Source organism: Athene cunicularia (genome assembly GCF_003259725.1).
Source record: "Athene cunicularia isolate RWA chromosome 4 unlocalized genomic scaffold, athCun1 chr4_part2, whole genome shotgun sequence".
In the NCBI taxonomy this organism is placed as follows: domain Eukaryota; kingdom Metazoa; phylum Chordata; class Aves; order Strigiformes; family Strigidae; genus Athene; species Athene cunicularia.
Genome location: NW_020799099.1, coordinates 27,529,914 through 27,534,470, shown reverse-complemented (window position 1 = coordinate 27,534,470; position 4,557 = coordinate 27,529,914).

Sequence of the window (4,557 nt, the reverse complement as noted above, 5' to 3'; positions counted from 1 at the left end):
TTACTGCTTAGTGTGGTGACGCATACTGTATAAATTACATTCATACAGATAAGTCTTGCTACACTTTGCAAGCATCAGCAATATTTTTGGTTCTGTAAAATAAATAAAATCTGATTATTGCCACTTCAAACATGCCAAGTAAAATGTGGTATCAAGAAAAGTTTAGAATTATTCTCTCTATATTATTACCATTCAGTACTGTAAGTCTAAACTATTCTCCCCAGAGAATTTTAAAACCTATTATAGCATCTATTCCACTTTGCAAGCAGGGACAGAAACCAACAGAAATGGAGCGCTTGGGATTGCAGCCCCCTGCAAACCAGCTTACTCATCCTTCATTGAACGGAGTGTTACATAACTTGCGTTGTTGCTGCAGCAACTTTTCCCAGCCCCAGAACAGTGCCACAAAGGTGCTGCCTTAATATAGATAAGCAGTTTCACTGTCTTTTTACATAGAAGATAGTCAGTCAAAAAGGAAAGACTTTTTAAAGGGAAATATTAATTTGTTTCAAAATTACTGGGAAGTATTGATGTATGTAATTAAACAACTAATTTTCAACAGGTTTTGGTGTTAAAAATAGAGAGGCCAGATAAGGGATGTCTTCTTTTAATCACCATAATATAAAGTAATATGGTGAGAATTGATCGTGTGAAGGTAACAGGTATTCACAATCCTCTGAAATACTGTTACTTATGTATCTTGTCAAATTTCCTAAAGCAAAGGTACACTACTTTTTCCTCCAGAAGAGCCTGAAGATGTACATACCTGTGAATGTTCAAACACTTGTTTAGAACCTGGTTTGGTTCCTCTCTGCAGCAGAGTTGTTAGCATTGGTTGACTATTTCTAAGCCTCCTGCTCAGGACTCTGTCCAAAGCCTAGCTGGAAATCCTCATGTGCCAGATTTTCAATGGCAGAATCTGTCGTGGGACTTACTATTTGCTGGTTGCGCTCTTGACTTTAAATCCATGCTGACGTAGTTTACCTTGGACTCCATCCTACCCACATTAGATGCAGACCAAAAAGGCTTTCTACATAATAAAGAATGCAGGCATCATAATCGATACTGTAATACCTTTTGGTGATAACTGTGATAGACAGCATTACATACTTACACAAAATTGCAGTAATATACAGGGCATACATTTGTATCAAAAGTCAGGGCAGGGATATAGCAACAAAACCAACATTCCACATCAGCACTGTGACAACAGCTACCAGCAGCTAGCTCACACTTTGGGCCTCTCCTTGCAAGCCATGGCTTGCACTGTTACCAGGAGTCAGAGGCTCTCTCTGCCATGCATCCTCAAGTCCTGAGGTCCTAAATGCTACTCTGGTTATTTACCTCTAAAACATGTTCTAAGCAGAGCTAAAATATATAGCTAAAAAGTCTGTTTATTTTTGCTTGGTTCTTAGCTAAACCATTTCTTTAGGGATCAGCTGTAATCTGAAAGTTAGTGATGAGTAAAATGCGTAACTTTTATTTCAATTTCAGTCATATTATGTCATCTCTGTGTAGACAATTTTCTTTTTAAAACATCCTGAGACAAGAACATACAGTTCTTTCATTGTTTAGCATTGCATTTTAATTCAACTTAGAGGAATCTGCTCAGTATGAGTTTAATCTGGGACAGCTTTATGCAGAAAAAGACTTGGTGCAGATGGGAAACAATAAGCCTGATGATGAGAAAACAGATTTATTAATCTCTCTTCTGTCTCGTGTCTCTCTCATGAAGGTGACATGCTTGATGTGCTAGGTCACATGGGAATAGCACATGATGCACCCTGTGTGTCACATGGCACAGGAAAGGCTGAGTGGCTGCTCTATTTCACAGCAAGCAGTGAAAGCATCCGTACCAAGACTGTTATCAAAAAATTGCATATTGGAAGCTTCTTGACAGCTGTTCTGAAAAGCTGGTGAGGTATGTGTTTCAGTCACTTGTCAGATGGATCTCATCAGTACTCCACTGGACCATATTCTGAAGCTACAATTCAGTCCAGTGAAAACCCCACAAACGTATGATTACTTTTATACAGAACAAAATGGCTTTTGATATCCTTAGACAAAGCAGTTCTGTGCTGAGCCAAAGCCCTTGCCTTGTGGTGGAATTAACATATTTAAGCTTCCATTTTCTTTATAGTGTCAAATACAGAATTAGAGGTGAAAAAAGGAGCAAGAAAATTAAGCAAAAGGCAAAAAATCCTAGTCTGAATGTGTACATATTTGATCATTTTACACAATCAGCAACAATTCTAAATTATTATTTTACAGTTTATTCTTTCGTGAAGTCTATCTGACAGGCTAGAATGATTATGAATAAATTTGCTTATTATGTCTTCCATCAAAGCACATGCACTTATCGATGATAGCTTCTTTAGTCAGGGAGAGAAGAGGTGAAAACAAAGATTTTATAACTGGCTGGACATATAAGATCCACATGCTTTTCTCTGATCTGTTAGGCTGGAAGTGTCATACAAGTATGATGTGCTTGATGCACTTGGTGGAAGGGAGACCTCTACTTGAAGCCAAAGGCTTAAAGTTTTTAGCACCCCCAGCATGTGTTTATCTAATGATAATAATCACACTAATTTTACTTGGTAGCCAAAGCTGTATGTGCAGAAAAATAAATATCTGAATCAAAACATTTAACAGACAATTCAGTTATAGGGCCTATTTTCAATGCACTGCTTTACATGCATTTACTACGTAACTGTTGGAAGTGTCTAAATAGAAGAGAAGCATTGGTGATAGGAATTATTTTTAAATTACAAGCACAAAGCATTAGAGGATCACAAAGCCAATCTTACTGTTTGAAAACAGAGATTTTAGAAGACTATAAACTAAGTCTGACATTGAAAGAGATTATGTATCAGTTTAGTGTATGACAATATATTAAATTGAACATAAAATCAGTCAGTAAATTCTTGACAGAAGTCACACTATACTTGCTTTGTATAATCTGTCAATGGCTATAAAGTAATATGTATAGTCATTATGCTACTGCAGTGCTTGGGAGATACTCATTCAGCTCACATATTTTCCAGAACCTCCTACTGACACTGAGAAGGTTGTTTAATTTATCTCTTGTTCAGCTCACATCTTCAAATTAGATTGTCTCTTTCTTTGCCCCTTTAAAGTACCTTGCACATAGGGACTTCAGAGCAACTACTGTAATATGAATTACTAATCTAGAATCTAGACTATTCCAATTTGGCCAGGAAAAAAACTGCAGGGACTGCGTAAGTCTGCTCCTGGAAGAATGAATCACTGCTTCTTCCTGAGAGGAAGCTGCCAACAGCTCTTGCGGGGGACACACACCAACAAAACACACTTTACTCTGATGTCTGCTAAAGAAATCTCCTCCAGACCGTACTCACTTGGCTAGCAACTGCCTCACTGAGATCACTTCTCCTACACCACTGCTCCTCACTTAGGCTAAGTGTAATGATAAAAATCTCGGCCAGTGACCATGGCCAGATGCCTGGCAATTTACAGATGACTCACAACTTTGGTGGCCTTTGACACTGTGGAGCATGTGAAATCCCTGACACAGCTGCATGACCTGGCTCGGAACAAGAAATGCCTTAGCGTGGTTGCACTGATTCCTAACGAAGTGTTCCCAGATGGTAGCAGATGGTTTTTCCTTCTGTTAAGGGTTCCCAGATGCAATATGCAACAGCACTCGGTGCCGATCACCTCTTCTATCCAACATCTGGTACAGAGGCTGTGGGAATGATCACGATGCAGTATATGGACTGCTGTGCCATCCATTAGTATCAGTGCTACTTTACCTTTTCTTTCAGTCTGGGAGTTACAACTTCCCTCTGACACGTCTAATATTGAGAACATACTGAAAAAGAGAGATGAAAACCAGCCTGATGAAGCTCAAGTCCAAACATATAAAGATGATGTGAATTAAAGACAAAAGCCTTTGGAGGATACAATGAATCAAAGAACGAGTGCAGAAGCTTCTGGCATGGATTAAGAGAAGTCCAAGGAATAGAGAGGCTCATTTTGATCAACAGCATTCCTGGATGGATTGTTAAATTTGCAAAAGTCAGAGCCCAGCACCTTTCTGCCCCTTCTGCTTTTGCCTCAACACTTACCTTCATGATGCCAGAGAGCACAGGATGTGGCCGTGTTGACCATTCATCTGCCAGGGAATCCCGCACCTAACATTCCTTCGTCAACAGAGTGGCTGAAAGAGATTGTTTGCCTTGGAGCAACTATTGTCACAGTCATGCTTTGTGAAGCAACACGTTTTGTTTTCAGGCCCCGAGAAGACTGGAGTTATTCGGTGTTCCTACATTTACGTGGTGTCACTTTTGCCAATTTGCCCGCTTTTTCACGGGCCACAACTTTTCACAAAGCCTGCGTTTCCATCAGAAAACATAAACCCAGGCAAAATCAAAGCTCCCTCTCCTTACGCGCCCTCCCAGGCCTTCTCTGTGTGCATCTATCCTCAAGAAAGAAACGCTTTTTCTTTGCGGCTTCCCCCTCGCGTCACGCCAGGCGGCTCAGCGGCGGGGCGCGGCGGCTGTCCCGCCCCGCGGCCGT